A 23,262-nucleotide genomic window follows, 5' to 3' on the forward strand; every position below is an offset into this window, starting at 1 on the left:
TCTCCCTGGGCACCGCAGGGCAGTGAGTGTCCTCCCTTGGCAGCAAGAGTTCAACTCAGTCTGCTATGGGTCAGAGGGAGTGGTGAAAGAGCGCCATAACCCTCTGTCCCCCTTGCAGACCCTGGACAGCATGGAGAGCACGTTGGAGGTGCTGGTCCTCGACTCGGCTACTTCCAGGCTCCTGGAGCTGCGGAATACCTTGCAGGTCTGGTATTTGCAAAGAGTGGGCTTCACAGGGACTGGTCCTTACCTCAAGGTGTGGTGAGCCCAGTGTCCTCTGGCTGCGGTCCAAGTCCTTTCCCCCTCCACAGACTCCTCCTGGGTCATGGGAAAGCCACTCCCGCTGCACTCCCGGGCCAACTCTGGCCCCAAAGCTTTTCTTGCACCAAAGCTGCAGGAGGAATTTGACCCTTCTTCTCTTGGCACTGCACAGACAGCAGCTGGTGCTGCCCTGCCTGTGCCCCATGTACTTCTTCCTCCTCAATCTCTCTGTCCTGGACCTCGGCTCCATCTCCACCACTGTCCCCAAATCCATGGCCAATTCCCTGTGGGACACCAGGGCCATTTCCTACTCAGGATGTGCTACCCAGGTCTTTTTCTTCTTTTTCTTATTTTCAGGAGAGTTTTATCTCCTCATCGTCATGGCGTATGACCGCCTTGTTGCCATCTGCAAACCTCTGCGTTATGGCCCCCTCTTGGGCAGCAGAGTTTGTGCCAAAATGGCAACAGATGCCTGGGCCTGTGGCTTTCTCTATGCTCTCCTGCACAGTGCTAGTACGTTTTCAGTATATCACTCTGTCAAGGCAACGCAGTGGACCTTTTCTTCTGTGACCTTCCCCAGCTCCTCAAGCTCTCCTGCTCAGACTCCTACCTCAGGGAAGTTGGGGCTCTGGTATTAAGCGTGTATTTAGCCTTTGGGTGTTTGGTTTTCATTGTGCTGTCTCACGTGCAGATCTTCACAGCCGTACTGAGGATGCCCTCTGTGCAGGGCCAGCACAAAGCCTTTTCCATGTGCCTCCCTCACCTGGCCGTGGTCTCCCTGTTTCCCAGCACTGGCCTGTTTGCCTCCCTGAAGCCCCCCTCCAGCTCCTCCACAGCTCTGGAGCTGGTGGTGGCTGTTCTGTACTCACTGCTGCCTCCAACAGTGAACCACCTCATCTACAGCATGAGGAACGAGGAGCTCGAGGACACACTGAAAAAACGGATTCAGCTGGTATGAATTCAGCAGCAATAAGCTGCCCATCCCTCTTCATAACTGATTTCTAATTTTCTCAGACAGCTCTTGTGCTTTGGGCATTCTCGCTGTGGTAATAATGTTTGTACACAAATTTTTGAATTCATCTCATTCTGCAGAGGCAAGAATCCAGTAGGTCGGATCCAGAGACATTCTGTAAAAGTGCCTATCACAATGTCAGAGCTGTCCTTTCTCTAACAAAAGGGGATTTCCACAGTGCAGTGCTTGAAGATTGGGCTCTCCTTCCAAAGCTGCAGCCAAGAATGTGCTCCAGGACTTTCACCCTGAAAGGCACTGTTGCTTTTCTGGGGTTCTCCATGGGCTCAATGCAATGAGCTCATGGGGTGATGTGTTAGGGAAGGAGGGCTGGATTCAGCTCTCACTTGTGGGTGCCCAGTGCTCCCGGAGGTGCTGAATGGTGAAGTGATATCTGCCTGGGACTGTCTGCCGTATGACAGGACTGGTGACAGATGCCCACAGTGCAGACCCTGCAGGCAGAGGGAAGGGAGCCTGGAGAGTGGTTCATGTCACCTTCAATGGGCTGGATCTAATGACACACTTGAACATAGCCTGAGCCATCTGAAATGCTCTGTGCTTGCTCAGAGCATCATCCATGGCAACAGACCCCTTGGTAGGGGGCTGTCAGGTGCAAAGATGCCTGTGCATCTGGGTCTGCTTCCCACCCTGACCACCATGGCCAGTGCAGAGTCACCCTGTGGCCCCAGGGCACCATAGCCCACTTTCTCTGCAGAGCAGCACTGCCAGGTTTTGCCCCGTGGGGAGCACAAGGGAGGGTCCGGGAAGAGCCAGCCAGCACTGATGCACTCACCTGCGGAAAGGCTCTCTGGGGAGCAGGGACATCCCTGGGGAAGAGAAAAGGAGCAATTGTGTGCTTGCAAGGAGCAATACATGAGAAAGAAAAATCCATTTCTATGTATGTCAGCTAAGGCAGGCTGCTGTGTCCCTGGGGCAAGAGAGGCTGCCTGAGGAGTCCCAGGGCAGGGACTCTCATGCTGTCCTGGAGAGAGGGGCTGGCACGGGGGGCTGCAGGCAGTCTGGGGTAGGGAATCTGCTGGACATAGGAACAAGGGAAAGAGAGTGTCACTGTCCTCTGTTTCCTTGTGCCACTGGGGCCAGTCCCAGCTTGGAGACTGATGGGGAGGCTGACATACCCCTGCCCCCCAGAGCTGCTGTGCCCACAGAGCGGCTGTGGCTTTGGTGTGAGTGCCACTGCGCTGCAGAAACACCAGCTACAAGCCCTCTCTGCAATCCCCACTGCTCCCTGCTGACCTACCGCCACCCTCGCAGTTCCCTGTCTTCTGTCCCCTCTCCCCATACTGTAGGGACCACTAGTGCAGCAGGAGCTGGCACAGCCTTGCAGCTGCTGCCTGGCCCCTGGCCCTCCCACCTCCCCCCATGATGGGGCTCCAGCTCCAGTCAGGCACCGGGTTCGGCCTCTCCCCCCACCTCCTGGTTTGGCAAGGCCGTCGCAGCCTGCAGCCCAGCCACCCCAGCGCACTGTCCTGCACCCCCACTCCCTCTCAGGGAGCTGAAGCTGACCCTGCCCAGGGCACTTGGTAATTGCCAGGGGTGGGATGGGGCGTGGAGGGATGGGTAACACATCCTGAGTAGGAAATGGCCCTGGTGTCCCACAGGGAATTGGGAACTAGGGCCTGGGATCGTGAGGCTACTTCCAGCTGTCTGTAGAAGGCCTCATCGACTTCCTCTTCCTCATCAGGTGGCCTGTAGTAAACACCCACAACAGGGTCACCCATGCTAGCCTGCCCTTTAATCCTTACCCATAAGCTCTCAACTCGCTCTTCATCCACCCCTTAGGCACAGCTCCATACAGTCCAGTTGCTCTCTCACATAAAGAGCAACTCCACCACCTCGCTCTCCTGGCCTGTCTTTCCTAAAAAGCACGTAGCCATGCATGACAGCACTCCAGTCATGCCAGCTATCCCACCATGTCTCTGTAATGGCAATGAGATCATGGCCCTGAGACCGCACACAGATCTCTAGTTCTTCCTGTTTGTTCCCCATGCTGCGTGCGTTGTTGTACAGGCATTTGAGAGAGGTGATGGAGCATGCAGGTTTCCCAGGAGGGATACAAGAGGATCCTCCATAGCCACATCCCATGTGCACTTCCCTGGCTGCATTCACCTGCTGGACTTGAGCTGTCTTTTGCCAGCTACCCTGGCAGTATAACTCTCCCCTTCCCCCATCTTTCCTAGTTTAAAGCCCTCCTTACCAGGTTGGCCAACCTGTTGGCAAAGACCCGCGTGCCCCGCCTCGTGAGGTGGATCCCATCTCTCGCCATCAGTTGTCGATCTTCCAACAGGGCCCCATGGTCGTAGAAACCAAAGCCCTGTTGCCAACACCAGCAGCGCAGCCAGTCGTTAACTTGGAAAGTCCGTCTCCTCCTCCTCCTCCTCTCATCCATCCTCCTCACTGGCAGAATTGAGGAGAAGATGACCTGGGCTCCCAGACCCTTGACCACCACCCCCAGAGCTCTGAAATCCTGCTTGATGGTCTCCAGTTTGCCCTTGGTGTCATTGGCACCCACATGGAAGAGCAGCAGCGGGTAATAGTCCGAAGCGTGGACAAGCCTTGGCGGTCTTCCCATGACATCTCACACACGAGCCCCTGGCAGGCCACAAACCTCTCTAGACATGACGTCAGGTCGGCAGATAGATGCCTCTGTCCCCTGCAGCAGGGAGTCCCCCACAACAATCACCCGCCGCTTTTTCCGGGCGTTCCGGCAGGGCACAGGGTCTGTTGTCCCAGGTGCTTCCCTTGCAGCCATGCCCATCTCCTCCTCATCCTTGGAGGGCACTACACCTGTTCTTCAGGTGCAAGTCTTCGGGAGGAGTAGGAGCCTTTCTCCTCCCACAAGCAGTGACCAGTTTCCAGCCTTCTTCTACCATGTTATGATGTACCGTTTCACACGGTGCAGAGCCCTCTGGCAACTCCACTGCTGTGGGGGTTTGGGACTCCCGAAGCTGCACAGCCTCCGAGAATATCCTGTCTATCTCTTGCTCCGCTTCTCGGATGCTGCACAGCCTACTGACTTCCTCCTGTAATTCCCTTACCTGACGACACAATTCGTCAACAGCAGCACACCTCCTGCAGGAGAGCTGACTGCCAGCCCAGGCCTCCCGGAGAGGCCCCAAGCTCTCCCTGCAGCCCAAGACCTGTAGAGCTGCATCTACTGTCAGAGGGTCTGTCTGGGTCCCAGCCTCTGACACAGCAACTCCAACAGTCACTGGGGAACGCGCTGTGTGGCATGTCACAACCATACTTGAGGAAACGTACGCCACAGGGAACAGAAACGAAGGTTCCTTCATGCGCCCTTCTGCGCGAACTGCTGCGCAAACTGCTGCATCTGTTCGCTGCCTCTGCAGCTGCCCGTGTGTGTGTGTGAGAGAGAGAATAAAGGCTCTCTAGAAACTAAATTACGACAAGTAGAGTTTTTCGATGACAACCAGGACATGCTGGGTGACGACTGGCTGGAAAGCAACTTTGCAGACAAGGACCTGGGGGTCCTGGAAGACAACATGGAGAAACACATGCCAGCAACGTGTCCTTGCGGCAAAGGCGGCCAGTGGTTTCTTGGGCTGAGGCAAAGGCGGCCAATGGTCCGCCAGAGGGCTCTGGGCCGTGTGAAACGGTACATCATAACATCGTAGAAGAAGGCTGGCAACTGGTCACTGCTTGTGGGAGGAGAAAGGCTCCTACTCCTCCCGAAGACTTGCACCTGAAGAACAGGTCAATGCTCTGACAGCAGGGCAAGGGCTCTGTGCCTGCAGGCTTTGTGTCAGCAGGCTCTGTGCCTGCTATCTAATCAGATCCTCAGGCAGAAGGGACCTCAGAAGCACATCCTCCTGCTGTGAGCCAGATGCTTGCCTGTCATTTACTCCGACACACATGCCCTCACAAACACTATCCAAGCCATGTGCCTGCTGCTGGCCTATCACCTGCAGAGACAGGAGTGACCACAGAATCAACAACCTAGCCTTGTGCCTGTTGGTAGCCTGTCAGGCACACAGGCAGAAGTGATCTCACCATGAACATCCAAGCCATGTATCCTCTCTTATCCAAGCAGGTCATCAGGAAGAAGTAACCTCATGAGGACATTGCCATGCCACACACCAGCTACTGGCCTGTGAGGGACTCTCAAGGAATTAACCTCACAAACACACATCTCAGCCATGGAATTGCTGCTGGCCTCTCGGACGCTGAGGTGGAAGTGATCTCGCAGTCCTCAACAAAGCCATGGAACTGTTACTGGCCTATCAGCTACTCAGTCATAAATGACCTCACAATCACCATCCAAGCCATAGGCCTGCTGCTCACCTGTCAGGTCCTCAGGCAGAAGTGACCTCACAAACAATTACCCAAAGCATTAGCCAAGGGCTGCCTGAGCAGCTGCTCAGCTACAAGTGACCTTACAGCCACCTACCAAGCCCTCATGCCTGCTGATGGACTTGCAGCTTCTCTGATGGACAAGACCGAGCTATGTGCCCGCTGCTGCGTAATCAGGGAACCAGGCAGATGTTACTGCACAATCAACCTTCAAGCCACGTGTTTCTGTGGTCTTTTCAGGCGCTCGGACAAAAATTACCTCACAACCAATAACCAAATAACATCAGCCAAGTCCTGGCCTATCAACTGATGAGCTAGAAGTCATTTCCCAGCCATATCCCTGTTAACTGGCCCATTGCGTGCAGAGGCAGAAGTGACCTCACTGTCACCTTCAGAGCCATGTGCCGCCTACTGCTCCAAGACCTTCTTAGACACCCCATAATAATGTTCCCAGCCTTCAGCCTCGCGGTGTCCTAGTAGCTGATCAGCTACAAGTAACCTCACAATCAGCATCCAAGCCGTGTGCCTGCTGCTGGTCTATCAGCTACTAAGGCACAAGTGACCGCACATGCACAACCCCCAGTCATGAGCCTCCTGCTAGCCTGCCAGAGGCTGAGACAGAAGTGACCTCACAAGTGAGGATGCAAACCTTGAGCTTGCTGCTGCCATTCCTGCTGCTCATACAAGTGACCTCACAATTGAATTCTAAGCCCACGTGCCTCCTGCTGGCCTATCAGGTTATTCAGACAGAAATAGTCATAGTCCCCCTTTACAGCCATGGGCCTGCTACTGGCCTATGAGCTTCTCAGACAGACGTGACATCCCAATGACCTCATCAGCCACGAGCCTTCGGCGGGCTGCTTATTCTGTTGTCCCCTCTTGAAAGAGACTGCTTCTCCAATGAGATGTTGCACAGGAAGAGATCCGCCCTTTAGGTTAATCTCCCAAGAGCATACACATCTCAAACGAGCACCTCGTCTGAAGGGTTTCACTCTTCCAAAGAGCTTCAAGCAAGCTAAGGCCTATCCTGGAACGAGCAATTCCCACATCCCCCTCCCTCTTCCTCTGCAAACTCTGCTGCAGATGAAAGCTCAAACCAGGGAAAACAAATGAGAAGAAAGGACGTTGAGAGCATGTGAGGCATGGGTCTCAGAGCAAGGAGAAACACTGGGATTTAGTCAGCATCCTGGCTGGAGAGCATGCCAAGAGCTTCAAAAACTGCAGGCCTCAACCAGCTCAGGGACACGTTGCAAAATGTGGTCAGCTGGGTTGGACACCTGAACTGTCACATCAGAAATGACTTCCATAGAGGAGAGAGGAGCATGTGGAAAGGTGAGGAACATAATTCTGAGGGGGCTTGCAAGTTATTTGCATAAAACAACTTCAGCTTGGCAAGCTGATTCTCAGCTATGACCTGTGAAGGAGTTCCTGCTGACTTGCCGGAAAGTGCTTGAGCATCAGGCTACAGTTTTCAGGGTCCAAAAGCAATGTTGTGATTTGTGCCATTTTCAGCACAAACAATAAGCTCTGAGCCCTTGAAACATCACTCACTGTAGTATGCGCATCTGGCAGCAGTGGTTGTAAGAGGCCAATTATTTTCTGAGGAAACGCTTTGTCTTTGGAAGTTTTCCTTATTCGCCCATTTTGAAAGGGAATGACTGTGGCACTGCTGCTCAAAAGAGTACCCCTGAGCGCTCCGTCATGGCAAATCCATTTCCTTCTTAATTGTGTGGGTGAAAAAAGACCCACGTTATCTAAACTGTTCTCTGCAGCCTCCTCCTGGATGTCAGTCCCTGGATTTCTTGTTGCAGAGTCCAGGGCAGTGTGCAGTGGGCAGTGTGCAGTGTGCAGTGTGCAGGTTGCAGGAGAGAGCCCCAAAGAAGCGAGCCTTTTGGCAGACAGAGCTCAAGACCCTCCCCCACCCCTGCTATCTTTCACTGGACTGGAGGGGGGTTAACTGGATAGCTCATTAAAGGGCTAATTGGGGGATACTACTGCATTATTAGCCAAGCGTTTCTAGGGTCCTGCCACATCAGAAGAAATGAGTGTCTCCATCAATTATGTGTATGGGTAGTATCCCCAGTTAGCCCTTGCTAATTGGAGAGAGAGGCAACTACTATGCCCCTAGCCTAACAAAACTTGTGGTTGGACAGATCTCACAAGTGCTAAAATTCAAGAATCTCCAAAAGGAAGCCTTTCTGGAAGATGATCTCTTCTACTGCAAATACACCAAGCTGCATATTTATATGTATTCCACAGTCGGAATGGCAGATGTGGCTGGAGATCCTGGGAAGGATGGAGGGAAAAAGCAGGCTTGGTTCACATCTCAGAGCAACGACAAACATGCCCTGGCCTTTAGGCAGCACCCTGGCTGCAGATCCTGGCAAGTTCTTAGGAAACTCAAGGCCTGAACCACAGCACAGAAAAGGCAGCAGGTGCCAAGCATCCCTGGCTCACACCGCCACAGCAGCCTGAGTCCTGCAAGCAAAGTCACCTCCTCACATCCCAGCACTCCCCAGCTCCCCATCCTGGCGGCAATCCCCATGCACAGTACTGCTCTCTCCAGCCGCCTCCTTCTATGCCGAGCAGCAAAACACTGGGGCCACCACCCGGCCCCACCACAGGGCACCCCTGCACTGTGGCACACCGCACCCACCACCTCTCCCCTCACAGAGGGTTGCCAGCCAACACACACTGTGCATCAGGGATACACAAAGCACAGCACCATACATGGCAGCAGCCAGGGCACCTCCAAGGGCCCCAAAACACACAAAGGCCAACTCTCCATCCCTTCCATTCCCTCCTAGTCCTCCAAGGCCTTGCAACAGGCATTTCCTCTCAAGAGCCAGGCACAGCCCAGCGCCTGCTCACTTTCCACCTCCAGGAAACAAAGAACAGAGAGATCGTTCAGATCTTAGAGAAAAATCTCACAAGCCCCCTGATGTTTTCATGGGACAGAATTTCTACAGCGTGTAAAGACTGGAGATCAGAGATTACTGTTGCCGCTACAGTCCTACCCATGCAATCATTCCTTGAATTACCAGAGCCAGCTGCGCTGAATAATAAACTATTGCACGCCAGTGCTGGGCAGTTTTCTGACCTAGAACACCGCTTGCGATTCCCTTTCATTCATGCAAATATAACACAAAGGGCTTTCCATAGTCCCGTAAAGTTAGAGAGGGAGCTTCCATAACTGCCTGCCTTAACTCCTTAAATGCCTTTTCTGCCTCCAGAATCTGCACCTCTAAATCTGGTTCACCATCCCCAGTTAACTGGTTTAATACCTTTGCTTTTTCACTAAACCCAGGTATCCAATACCTATTAAATCCTATCGCACCTGAAAAGGCCCTAACCTGCCTTTTCCCCTGAGGGACTGGTACTTCTTGGATTGCTTGTATTCGCTCCAATGATATCAATCTCTCTCCTGACCGAATTAGCATTCCCAAATAATGAACTTGCTACTGGCACAAGTGCATTTTGGCAAGAGAGACTTTATGTCCCTTTTCTGCCAGGGCACACAATGTTTTAGTATCTTACAACCAAATATTACAATCAGTACTTGCAATCACCAAGTCATCTACATATTGTATCAGTTTAGTGCTCTTTTTCACAGCGCAATCGTTTGTAAATCTCTTTTCAATATTCTCGGAAACAATGAGGGGGAACCTGCATATCCTGGTGGTAGTCTGCTCCATGCATCCGGCTATCCCTTCCAAGTAAAGGCAAAAAGGAACTGTGAGTCTTTATGTTCTGGTATACTAAAGAAAGCTGGCGTTAGATCCAAAACAGTAAAACAGCTTGCATCTGCGGGAATTTCTGTAAGGACTTGCATCAGATCAGGGACCACAGGGTGTGGTAGATCCACTGTTTTATTAATTGCTCGCAAATCTTGTACAAAGCGGTATACCGGTTTCCCATTTGGGTCCAATTTTGATTTCTTGAGACGCAATACAGGGGTATTACAGGGGGAATTACATTGTACTACAGTTCCATTCTTCATCAGATCAGCAATCACAAGCTCAATTCCCTGTTCAGCCTCCTGGGAAAGGGGGTACTGTTTTATGGCAAGCCACTCACATTGTTTTACCGAAATTTTCAGAGGCACTGATGTGTTCAGCAGCCCTGCTTCATTTCCAGACTTTGCCCAAACGTGTTCAGGAATATCTTTTAGCTCCCTCGGGATTAACTGTGCTTCCACCACTGCCATCATCTGGCCTATTATTTCTGGCAGTTCTACTATTATACTTGCACTGTCAAATACAATTCTCGCCTGCAATTTTTCCTATATATCTCTTTCCAAATGGTTTGACTGGGCTGCTTTCCATTACAGCAAATAGATGATATAAACACCGGGTACCAATTGCTACTAATAAAGGGACAGTAGTCCTCAGAATTTTAGGGTGTCCTTCAGTGCCTTGTACTTGTGTTTCTTCTGGACTTAATTCTCCTGAATAGGCAGTTAACGTGGAGTAAGTTGCCCTGGTAGCTACTAAAAACTCAAGGTAGTGGCCATTAATTCTTATTAGGGTCCCAGCTCTGTCTCCTACCACTAATTTGCATGCTGCTAGTGATTCAGGTTCCCCTTTCTTCTGTCATTGCTGGGGATCATGCTGCGGAAATTCCTCCATCTCTTCTGCACCTTTATAATCCTGTGATCTCCAAGTGGGAGGGTTTCCGAATCTCCCCTCCTCTGGGGCCGAATGGGACAATCTCCTTTCCATTTTGACCTTGTCCTCTCACATTTATTCCCCTTCCTTTCACCTTTGGAATTCCTCCCAATGCTGCTGCCAACATACTCACTTCCGCTTTTGTCTTTCCATCTCCTTCCTTTCTCTTTCTGACTTTCCATCATATATGTAAGTTGATAATGATACTATCTTTTGTAAATTCTCTGCCTGCCATCCTGGAGCATGTTTTCTAAAATACTCATGGATATCGGGTGCCGCTTGCTGGGCAGATATGCTCACTGCCAGCCTTTCATTAAAATTTTCCACAGATATCCCTGCATAGCGTAATAGGTCTTGCCACAAGTGATTTCAAGAATTGCTTGGGTGTTGCTCAGACTTTTGCCTTTCTTCCCGGATGCTTTCCCAGTTAATGCCTATTTGCTCTGCAGCTCTTGTTGTTAAAGCTGGATTTTGGCATGCCATTTCGCATGCTGCCCAATCATTTTTATTATTATAATCCCAGTTCAGATTTACTTGTGGCCAAGGTTGTCGGTTTCCATTTGATCTGATAACTCCCTGTCCTTTTCCAGTATCCGTTCTCTATCCCCTGGCTGAAATATCTGTTGTGACAATACATGAAGATCCCCCCCAACAAGGGCAATGTCCCTTTCCTGTTGTAGAAAACAGTCGAGCTGCCTTCTCCGGCTCTCGCCACACCCGGGGCATTTGCTGCCCGCATTGAACTAGATCTCCCAGAGCCCACAGCCGATAAAGATGGACATGCCAGACGACTGGAGGGGGCTGCTGGCCCAGTGCCACTGCTGCCCCCGCAGCTGGGTTAGGCATCACAGCTCCAACCATAGGAGCTTGCAAAGTGACAGATTAGTTTCCTGAGGGAAGCAATGGGTATAGGTTAGAAGTTTGAGCAGAAGTGGATTCAGGTGCTGAAGCAGAGGAAGGAGGAGGAGGGGCAAAGCCATTCCTCGAGTCTCCCAGCATTTGTTGCACAAGCATACATCTTACCTTACTTGAATCTCCAAACCTCCCTGGATATTTAAATGCCCAGTTATCCCAAATATACCAGTAGTTCATTTGCTGAGGTTTCCAACCCTCCAAGCAGTCAAATGAACCATCCAGAGACCACAGTTCAGAGGGCGTCCCCTTCTCGAGTCTGTAGTGGCCATTCCTCCTGACAGAGGGTAGTTGTTCTACCCTTACTGAGACCTGAGGTATCTTCCAGTTTTGCAGAATTTCTGCTAGCAGTGAACCCCATTTTACCTTTGCTACCAACCCCTCCACAACTCGTGCTGACCCGCTTTTACTACCTCCCTAGTGAGCGTTGCCACCACAAAGACTGTCAGGTGAACTCACCCTGTGCCAGCTGTGTCAAATGCAGTTCCAGTACTCACCGGACTGGAAGCCTGCAGTGCCCCACCACAGTTGCCAAAATGATAAAATTATCTGTTCTCTTTTGTTCATTCGCGGGCACCGGTAGTGAGCAGCAGGAGTCAGATTTCTTAGTTGCTAAGTTTGATTGCTAGCAATGAGGTCCTTCTTGTGGTCCCTGCCAAGCTAATGTAGCTAATCTAGAGAAGGAAGAGGGGAAATCTTGTTCTCCCTGCTCCCTTCTTGATGGCAGACTTTTAGGGTGCAGCCACATGATGGGTGGCATTAATCTCCCCTGAGCATCCCTGCGTTCAGGGCAGCTGTCACGTCTCAGCTAATCATCACAGGCCTGCTTGCTCGCTGGCGAGGAATAGGCCAGAGAAGACCTGGCATGAAGGATGTGTGGGGTGGAGAGGGCCAAACAGTCCAGCAAAGACGTTCCCAAAGCCCTACAGATGTGACCCACTTGGCACCAATTGTCCAGGGAGCCACAGGTCAGTAGGAGAAGTGGATAATTTAAGTACAGACAGAGAGAACGTGACTCTTGAAAAAAATTCCCTGTTCTCAAAACACGTCAGTGGGTCAGGTTAAGCTGAAGTTTCACACCCATCACATCAGGGGTCTGCAAGAGGTTTTTTGATTCAGTATGAGGAGGAGATTCATTTGCCAAATGTCTAGGGCCATTCACAAGGACGGGATGTGTCCAAGGCATCTTCTCAGCCCTGCAAGATATGGCACAGGAAAAAAAATCACTCTTCTGGAGTGGCAGCTAGAGGCTGCATGGGGTACCTTTGACATCGAATGTGGTTTCCACACCCTCTGTTTAGGCAACAGTGTTCCTCCCCATCCACCCCTAGATATGGTCTGCACAGTCTGTGGTGTCCAACAAGCAATTCAACTCAGGCAAAAGTAAAGACTCCCATTTTCTCAGCTGGAAGTGCTCTGCACTCCTGCCAGGAAGCCACTGCCCTCAGTGACAGGTGCAGTCCCACCGCACCTGAACTGGGCAAACAGAGCAGGGTACTGGTGACAGACTCCATCAACAGCCCCCGGGGTGATGAGGGGACCAACCAGGTCCAGGGTGCATCCAGAGGGGCCCATCCAGAGCAGCATAAAACAAAGACAAAGACAGGACTGGAGACAGGTACACCTACAACATAGCCCCGGACAAGGCTGAGGACCCTAGCTAGAGCTTAAGTGGAGGCCTTGGAGCAAGCAGCAGAGGGTGCATGAGGGCAGGTCCCCTGTGGGGCTGGTCAGGGCAATTGAAGCCTATTAGCGCATCCAGGGCCCTGACACTCCTAGGGGAGATGCTCTGCCTGACTTGTTATTCCCAGGCAAACCAGGAAAAATGGACTAGGGATGTGAAGGTTGAGAGAGTCTTGGCTGCAGTGGCTGTGGAATGGAGGAGATCCAAACCTGGAGAGCAAGGAGAAAGGCAAAGAGCAGCACTACAACCCTGGACATCCAGAGAGCAGATTTTGGCTTGCTCAAGGCTCTGTGTGGCAGGATCCCACATTACACCCCTCTTAGGCAGGGCAGTAATTGAGTGCAGGGCTCAGCCACACAGGCGTACCCACCAGCAGCTTGTTGGCCCAGGACTGCTCCCTTTCATCATCCTTCCTCTCCATTTTCCCAAGCTTCTTCCTCTCTGATTCACCGGGACCCGTCCTCTTCCTGCCTTTGGCCCTTCCCCTGAACATCACAGAGTAAGCTGTCACATTCCCACAGGCTCCTTACATCTCAAGAGACATTCTACACAGTTTCCAAAACCCTTTCCAATGTTTTACAAGAGGTTTGCTTTTTCCCAAGAGACCCAAGAGACCAGGAATATTTTTGTCTCCTTGTGATCAGTCACAATATCCTCCTTGACCTTCTCCAAGGTTACACTGGGGAGGGGCCTGCAGTGCCCATTCGGCAGTGACCCAAGAGCTCTGGTCTCTGTTACTGTCTCTGTTATATACTGCTCGTTAGTGTTTGCCTAACTTCATGATTATTTTTTCACTTTTGCAGTCTCTTGTCTTTGCCTTTAATGTTCAGTAGCCATTCACTGCCGATCCTTACAGACTACATGTCCTTACCTTCCAGATATGCGTACAAATGCTATGTAATATTTTTTATGAACATTGGGGCAATAGAACAGAGCACAGTGTTAGCGCATTTGTGGATGATTCCAAACTGCAGGGAGCACTCAATAGCCTGGAGGGCTGGCTTGCTCTTCCGAGGGACCTCAACATGCTGCAGCATTTGGGCTGACAGAAGCCTCCTGAAATTCAGCCAAGGCAAGTGCAGTGTCCTGCACCCCGGGTGCAATGAGCCCAGTAGCCCCTTGCAAAAGTCTGGCTGGGGCCAAGTGGTAAGAGAGCAGCTTTGCAGAAGAGGACCTGGGCATCTTGGTGAAGAAGCTGATGAGGAGTCAGCCCTGTGCATCAGTGGCAAAAGGCAACAGCCTGCGGGGCTGTGTTCCTAGGAATGCAGCCAGCAGGCCAAAGGAAGGGGTTATTACCCTTCTGTTTGGAAGGTATGAGACCACATGTGGAGTCCTGTATTCATTTGAGGGCTCGCCAGTACCAGAAAGACAAGGACAAATTGGAGTGGGTCCAGCAAACGGCTACCAAAGTGGTCATGAGGAGAGGCCAGACTAAATATGGCTGTGGCTTGGCTTACTCTGCTGGCCAGGGGATGGAAAGGGAGCCTCTGCTGATGAACTCACGTGGACAAATGTCCCCCCTGGAGACAGCTATGTCTCCTCCAGTGGCCACCCCTGGTAGCCAGAGCCAGGTGAGAGGAGGGCTCCAGGCAGCCCTGGAGAAGGGCTTCAGGGACGGCTCCTCTCGCCTATAGCAGCAGGCTGAGCCAGGCTTCCCCGCTTGCTTTCATCCCCAGGCTCCCTGGAAAGGCTTGGAGGCCATGAGGGGCTCTGCAGGCACACTGCCTACGGGCTGTGCTGGCATTGGCCTCAGCAGGCTGAATTGCCGACATGCTGGCACTGAAGTCCCTGCCTGCAGGAGTAAGTGCGTGCTCTTGGCCACACATGGGCAATGAAGGCCTTCTCAGATGCCTTCATGTTTCCCTATGGCCTCTATTTCCTCTCTGCTCTCAGTCCCCAGCTGACCTCTTCCCAAGGTCCCCGTTTCGTGTGCCCAGCACACATGCATGCCTGGCATACCCCGAGGCACCTGCAACCCCAGGAGGCACCTGCATAGGTTTGGGCCACTCTGCTCGCCTGGGTATAATCACAGGAAAGCAGAGGAGCCAGGGTAATGGGCCGAGATGCAGAAATGTACCTTGGACATGTGCAAACCTGAGGGAGAGGGCTCCAATCCCAGGAACCCACAGTCAGAAAAATGTGGTCATAACAGCCCACGGGACAAGCTCACTTTTCATCTGAAATTCCTTTCTTCTGTTCCCATCCAAAGAAATCTATGACATTTTTATAGCCCCCAAAGGCAGGACCATCGTTCCGTTTACTTAGGAAAAAAACAAGTAAGGCAGTGACATCTCTTCTGTATTAGGACATGTTTCCCCACTGACTCTTCACATTCAAGAAACTCAGTATTCCACACATCTATAAGGCATGTCAGGTGTACGGCACATGCCTGTCCAGGTCCTCTGTGCCAGTTCAAAACAAAAGCAAAACCAATTTTGTCTGTCAGGTCAAAATCTACTGTGCCGTGGAGCAGCGAGGGCCAGCTGCCCCCTAAGGGATGGTGTGCCAGGACCCCAGCTGGGTATCATGGCCAGCAGGGCAGGGGCCTCACCAGCCAGGACCCGTCCCACAGCACCCGAACGAGGGATCAGGGCAGACATGGGTGGAAGCTGGGGTCAACCGAGAGTCCAGATCACTAGCCACATTTGTGGTGACGAGGCAGGTCCAAGGACAAGCCAGGATGTCAAACCAAAGGTCAGGGTCAGGACTGGGTCCAGTGATGGTAAGCAGGGTCAGACACAGATTACAAGACAGGTCCACAGTGATGAGACAATTCTGGGGTGAAGCCAGGAAGTCAGCATGAGTCTGGGTCCAGATCAGTGGGGTCCACGGCCAAGCACAGACGTGGCTGGGGCTGCACTGAAGACCAGCACTACTACAACATAGCTCAGAGATGGACTTAAGTCCAGGGCTGAGCTGAGATGGGTTTCCTGGGCCCATGGACAGAGGGTGTGGGGCTGGTCAGGGCCGTTAGGGCATAATTATGAACTCAGAGCCCTGACATACTGTGAGCTCTGGGTGCAGGGCAGGGCTTTCCTGAGCACTTTCCTCAGGGCCTCCCTGACCTCCCTGTTCCGCAGCCTGTAGATGAGAGCACTGACCAGGGGTGTGAGGATGGTGTGGAAAAAGGAGACCACTTTGTTGAGATGTCTCAGACTGGGAGCTCTGGGCAGCATGTAGACAATGCTAGGGGTGCTGTAGAAAACAGTGATGATGGTGAGGTAGAGCAGCAGGTGGAGAAGACCTTTAACACACCTTATTGTGTCTGTGTTCCGTCCAGGAAGCCAGCTGCAGGAGCAGCTCTGGGAAGGGGCACATCAAAGACACACCAAAAGTAGATGCGCATGCAAGATGACCAGGAACCACACTTCACCCAGGTGCTTTCATTGTAGCCAAATGAAAGTAAAGGAAGAGGACATGTTCTGGGCTTTTATCCCTGTTCCAGATACTACTGCATTTTGCCTGAAAGAGTCTTCTGCTAAAAATATCGGGAGACCACTAGAAGTAAGAAGCAACAGCAATCCTAAACACTACCACCTGGAAGAAGGGCCACAGGGCTAGAATCCTTCACGTTGATTTGTTTTCACCTATGTCAGGAAGTTATCCTCAATGCGCTCCAGAAGCCTCCTGGATTGCTTGTGCCGTGCTGTGTTGACCCAAGCCTCCTACCCTACTCACTGGCTAGTCTGGCTTGATGGTCAGTGGTGCTTACACGCACTGACATACACACCCACACAATATGCACACACTCCAGTCTCTCCAGCTGCTGGCATCCCAGGCACATCAGCCCTATGACTCCCAGTCCCCCATGGCTGTCACTGGGACCTCCTTACACACACGTGCACACAGAATAAAGAGCCCCCTCACCCTGGAAAATGGCCCGACGTGTGTACTGACCAGCAACCTGTTTACATGTCATCAGTTCCTTTTATCCCATTTTTCCTCGATTTTCTCATGCATCTATCTCCCCAAACCACCTTAACCCCTCCCTTTTCCCGCCTTTCCTCCTTCTCTAAACACCCCATAGTAAGTCTTGCATAATCCCAAAATGTTCTTCCCAGCATCCCAGAATAAGTCCTACATGCCCAGAGGCAGTAAACCCCATCTGCAGTGTGCAATGCCATCCTGGGAGGCCCTCCCGTTGACCCATCTGGGTGAGTCTCTCACATGGATAAGCTGGACCTGTCTCTGATTGAATATTTCTCCCCTGGAGTTTTTAATTGTTTCTCTGAAAACAGGGTGATTCATGTCCCAGAAACGCCAGCTCTTCAACTTTCTTTCTTAGGGAAGTGTGTGGCTTTAGATCAGATTAAAATGCCTATATTGGGTATGTGTGAAACAGAGCAGGCCAAGTGCATCCCACCTGGCCACGACTAGATTCTGAGGACATCGACTCCACAAAGCATTTCCTTGCAATGATCATAACAGATATGGGCCATAGCATCCGTACATCTGTCTTGATGACCCAGCAAGTTCTTTCCAGTCCTGTCTGTCTTTCCCCCACAAAAGGATGTGTCACACATTCAAGACCTAGGATTTAAAAGGAATTAAAGTGACAGCAATGCAAGCCAGGCAGACAATAGCACCATTTCAGAATTTAAACCAAAACAAACATGTCAAGCAACAATTATACACTGAGGTTAAAGACATCTGAAGAATCTTCCTGTACATCATCTGAAGGATGCCTAGGGACTCTTTAGATGCATCCAGTCATCTGGAGGGTGTTTTGGATACTCTCCAGTGTGGTGTGCTGCAATCACAGTAGAGCGATCCTCCAGAGGGTGGAATTAGTGTCATATCACACCAGATAGCAAACATCTCAGATTGTGGCCTAGGCTCACTTTACCATCATCAGAGAAACACAGGGAGAATCTGGAAGATGATCCATCTCCTTCTGAGGATGAGGATGAGATCACTGAAATGATCCCAGGAAATCAGTCTGCCTCTCTTTTCTGCCAGTGATCAGCAAGTCAGTTTAGTAAAGATGTTGTGCAGATGCAGATGGACCTTGGGAGGTCTTCAGTCCACCTTCCTGCTTGAAGCAGGGTGCACACTGAACTCAGGCCAGTTTATTTGGGCCTCTGGCCTTTGGCCATTTCCAAGGTTTCTGAGCTGCTGTCCCAGTGCTGGATTGTCCCCTTGGTGATTTTTTTTTTTAGTTTGTGTCAAATTAGTCAAGTGTTTACACAACTCAATGCAAGACCTCAGAGCAGGGGAAGGTGACTTTCATGTCTTTTAGCTTTTCTAAGTTGCTTCCACCCAAGGACACTGTGGATGGTCAATGGGGTCTAACCAGTGATTTCTCAAACCTCGGAGTAGTCACCTCCTTCTTGTTGGATGTGACACCCTCTAGACCCCATTGACTTCTGTGACTGTCTTCCTTTAACAGTAGTGGCACCTTGGGCAGACACAGCTTGAACTAGCTATCTGCATACAAGCATCATGGGGCATTGAAGCTGCTCTAGGTATGAAGATACCTTGGTGGGGCTCTCAGACATGGCAGGAATGACTGAACAGACCTGTGCCCATCTAGAGGAGGATCAAAGCCAGGCAGCACACCTGGTTTTACTGAGGTTAAAATGGGATGTTCAGGTTGCTCAGGCAATTGGTTGCTCAGGCAACCAAATACCTCACTGGGACTTTTAGTACTATTTGGGTCTATTATGCGTAGTTTTCAGTATCGCTTTCTCCATAGGAATCTCTTGAGGACAATTCTCACTTTCTTATTCCTGAGGCTACAGGTGACAGGGTTAACCATGGGGGTCACGACTGTGTAAACCAAGGCAAGGTATTGTCAATGTCTGAAGAGCCTCTTGGTCGGCATTTTAAGTATGCAACCATGGCTGAGTCATAGAAGGGACAGAAGCTCTTGTTGCCATTTTTTGATACTCCTCCAAAATTTCTTTCAGGCATAGATTCCCGTAGGCTTACTTGAGAACACAGTACTACATTTAACTATATTAACACTGAGTGTAAACTGCTTCTTTTATGTTGATATCTTCAGAATTGGCTTTGCTTGAATCTCTTGATCGAGCTGCTTTACTTCTGATAAGGACAGCTATTCCTGTGTAGGTGGCTCTTTTTACTTCCAAACCTGTCAGAAAAGCATGTGAAAGGAGCCACAGAGAAGATGCTTCTCTCTTTTCTCCCTGCTTTTCCACATGCAGGGCTCACATCAGGCCTGGGACTCCTAGTATCTTTCTCACACAGCGCTTCATCCCTATGGCTCTTTCTCAGTCCCACTGCTGCACAACGTTGCTAGCAGATATTACAGCCCCAGTTGCTTCTGGCCTGTTGCAGCTGGTATCACAGCCTGGCCTAGCTCCAGTGTTTTGTCCTTCCTTAAAACCTCCTGCTCATTTCCCCAGCTGCCTCTGCCAGCTCTGCCCACGAAGGGGTTGGTGTCCTCGCCCAGTCCCCTTGCAGCTGCCCAGGCTCCCAGGGCAGCTAGAGCTGTGCGGCAGCAGCAGCAGTGCATGCTCACACTGTCTCTGTCCTCCCAGCAGCACTGGCCGCTTCTGCTGGAAAATTCAACCTTTTCCTTTTTGTTTCTCTTGTAAAAGAGCAAGGCTGTGCAGTCTCCATCCTTGGAGATATTCAAAAGCCGTCTGGACACGAGCCTGGGCAACGTGCTCTAGGCAAGCCTCCTTGAGCAAGGGGGCTGGACTAGAGGATCTCCAGAGGTCCGTGCCAACCACAACCGTGCTGTGATTCTGTGATTCTGTGAATGTCTCCCTGTAGAGCTCAGTAGAGACAGGATAGGCAGAGGAAGAAGAAAGGACAGAGAGGCAGAAGAAGAGAGAGGAAATATGTCATTTTAAACATAGTAGTTCCTCAGAACAAAGTTTCTCCATTCAGAGCACTGGTAGGAAATGTCATGAATAGCTGTAAACATATAGACACTGACATTGAGAGAGGAATTACTGTAGTGCGTGTACATCGTGCTGCCAATAAGAAAGAAAGAAAGAAAAAAATTCATTAGACTTGATAAAAGAAAAACCTTGAAGTTCCGGAAAAGAAGAGGATTCTTTAGTTTTTTGCCTAATTGATTTTGGAATAGGTTTCAACTTATGCAAAAAAGTTTGCATTCAGGCCTATGCTAATTTGCCCACATAGAGAGGCTCTTGCTGCTTGAGATGCCCCGGGGTAGCAGTGTTCCCATGTGGTGCTGGGAAATGTGACCCAGGACCTACGGGAACCTTTCTGGAGCATTAGCCGGTCACCAGGAGAAGTCTCTCAAGACCTCCCAGTGAGACACCTTATTTCTCTCCCTTGACAAGAAAGGCAAGTCCAGACAACTGGATTAGACAGAGACATCCACACTGAAGGGGTCTGGCGTTGGGTGAGATCATTCTCATCCCTGTTGTCGCCTCCAATGGAGTTGCACTTCATTTACTGTGCAGGGAATGAAAAGGGGATGCGGTTAGATTTATTGGGACTCCTTTAAGATGTCACTGTAATGCAGGTATGCTGAGATTTGTGCAAATTTGGCCATCCAAAAATAGAGCATTTCCCTGAAGCTGCTCACCCTGCTTTCCTCTACCAGTTGAGAGAGCTCCACCACTCACAATAGGACCTGCTCTTTGCAAGGAGTGAGGAGTGGCATGGACAGGGAGTGGTTTGGGGGGTACTGGGCTCTGTGCGAGACACAAAAACATCCCTTTTAATGGTGGAGGCCCAATTTTAACAGAAATGCCTCACCCTGGGATCTTCCTACCTCTGCTCATGTCTCTCCATTCTCACTGGCTCTTCCTTGAAACACAAAGTCAGGGTGATCATAGACTCCTCCTGGGTGATCTGTCGCACCAGAGCACTACCCTTCAAGTGACATTTCCATTGCCTAATGTCAAGTTTGAACCTCTCAAGCTGCACTTTGTGGCTGCCTCCTCTTCTCAGGCTCTTCCCGCCACCAAGAAAAGCTCCATCATCTTCTCCGAAAACCACCTTTTGAGCAGTCACAGGCTCCTACTCTACTGCCCTTAGCCTCCCCTCCACCAGGCTAAAGAAGCCCAGGTCCCTCAACAGCTCCATGCAGGTCATAGGCATCTAACCCCATCTTGGAAGACCTCCTCGGGACCCTCTCCAGTTCCTGCCCCTTCCTTCAGCATGGAGCATCCCCTGCTGGGACACACTCTTCTGGATACGGCCACACCAGTGCTGAGTCGAGGGGCCTAAGAACTGCTCTTGTCTGGCTGGCCACATTCTTCCTAATGCAGCCCATATGCAGCCAGGCTGATTCGTGCTGAGCACGCACCACAGAGTCATCTGGCATCCATTGTAATGTCTATGCCTTTCTCCTCACGGTCACTCCTTTGCTGGTCATGTCCCAGCCTGTCCTGATGTATGGGGTTGTTCTGCCCCCTCTCCACTCCCCCCCTCCCCGCCCCATGCAGGACTTGACATTGCTCCTTGTACAACTTCATGGAGTTTCTGTTGGCCAAACCCTTGAGTTTCTCAAGGTCCCTCTGGATTGAAGCTCCACTGTGTCAGCTGTTGATGTTCTTGCAGATGGCTCCCCCAACTGGTGGTGACTCCAACAAGATAACAGCATGATGTATTGCAGGACACTAGGGATATTTAAAGGAGGTACTAGTTGAATGGAATTGCTGGCCAAGGTAGGAATTAGCATGGCAAAAATCTCAGAGAAGCCAAATGAGTGCACAAAGCAAGCAAAACGAGGGCCAATGGGGATTCGGTAAACAAAGGTGGGCTGTTTGTATGGGAGGGCATGGGGATGATAAAAGGGAAGAGCTTGGAAGCGGGGAAAGAGGAAAACAGAAAATAAAAGGTGAAGTAAAGGATACGACCAGGGCTGTTTGGGGGTACCTGTGAAGCTGTCCTTTGCCTGAGCAACACTGACTGGAGTGGGACAAGACAGCTGCAATTGATCCGACCATACTTAGGTCTGACTGAGTTCTGCAGTCAAAGGGCACCTGAGGGCTTTCCCTACCAGCAGCAAGGGTGGAAGGAAACAGAATCATTCAGCCTGGAAAGGACCTTGGGAGGACTCTAGGCCAACGTCCTTCTCACAGCAGGGTCAGCTATCAGGTCTGACCATGTTGATCAGGCCTTGATGCAGCCAGGTTTTGAAAACCTCTGAGGAAGAAGAAGGCCCAGCCTCTTTGGGAAACCTGCTCCAATGCTTGACTCTCTGGATGGATGAAAAGGTTTTCCCTACACCCAGCCTGAAGCTCTCTAGGTTCAGCTAATGCCCATTGGCCCTCACCCTCCCATCATGCACAACAGTGAAGAACCTGCCTCCATCTTCTTGACGACCCCCTGGTAGCTATGGGAAGGCTGTTATTAAGCCTTTCCAAAGCCTTCTCTTCTGCAGGCTGAATGAACCCAGCTCCTTCGCCCTCCCATAGTGAAAAGGTCAAGCTCACAAATGTGTGCCTAGGACGTTTAAGGCTCCTCCAGTCCTTCTGGATTTGCCATGACTTACTGCATGCATCACACTCTTTCGGCATCGTGTAGTTATGCAGAGGTGTTACAGGCTGTGAGGAGGGTCCCTTCTGGACAAGCAATCACTCCTAATTGAAGCCTGAACTTAATACCTTTCAGCCCCAAGAGGCAACCTCACACCACTAGGAAAAGCTGGCTCTGGGGATGCCATGTTTGGAATTCATGACTGCAAGAATCACAGTGGCTATTGCCAGAGATGACAGGATGACCAAACCATTCAGGCTGACAGGCACCTTGGGAGGTCTCTAGTCCAGCCGGCTGCTCACATCAGGATGAACACTGAATTCTCACCAAGTTCCTCAGGGCTTTGTCCAACGGCGTCCTGAAAGCCTCCAAGAACAGAGAGTCCATAACCTCTCTGGACCCCACTTCCAACGCTTCATTATCCTCACTGAGTTTTCTCCCTTTTATCCAATCTTCACTGCACTTGTGTCAGCTCATAAGCATCGCCTCCCATTCTCCTGCCATGAATCTCTGTAAAAAGCCTGGTTCTGTATTGGTGCTAACCTTCAGCTGGGAAACTGCTAGGAGTCCCCTCAAATGCCTCTCCTTCTCTGGGCTGGACAAGCCCCACTCCCTCAGCCTCTCTTCACAGGGCAAGTACTCCAGCCACCCTGGCGGCCTGCCACTGAACTCACTCTGAGGGATCAACATCTTTCATGAGCAGTGGGCCCAAACTAGATGTAGTGTCTGGATGTGCTCTGATGAGTGCTGAGTGGAGGGGGATAATCACTTCCCTCTACCTCCTGACTGTGCTCCTGTTCCTGCAGCTCAGGACGCTGTGGCATCCATTGATTGCAGGGCACGCTGCTGCCTCATGTTCAGCTCATTGCCCACAGAAACTCCCAGATCCTTTTTTGCAGAGCTGCTGCCAAGCCAGGCACTCCCCAGCCCATATCACTGCTGGGTGTTGGTCTGTCCCAGGTGCAGGACCT

The 23,262-nt window shown here is 51.1% G+C and overlaps 1 pseudogene; it reads left to right on the forward strand.

The window, feature by feature from the left end:
* The first annotated feature begins 641 nt into the window (after positions 1–641).
* On the forward strand, positions 642–4,923 carry LOC136994006 (olfactory receptor 14A16-like; annotated as a pseudogene).
* The last annotated feature ends 18,339 nt before the right edge of the window (positions 4,924–23,262 follow it).

Source organism: Apteryx mantelli, chromosome 23 (genome assembly GCF_036417845.1).
Source record: "Apteryx mantelli isolate bAptMan1 chromosome 23, bAptMan1.hap1, whole genome shotgun sequence".
Taxonomy (NCBI): domain Eukaryota; kingdom Metazoa; phylum Chordata; class Aves; order Apterygiformes; family Apterygidae; genus Apteryx; species Apteryx mantelli.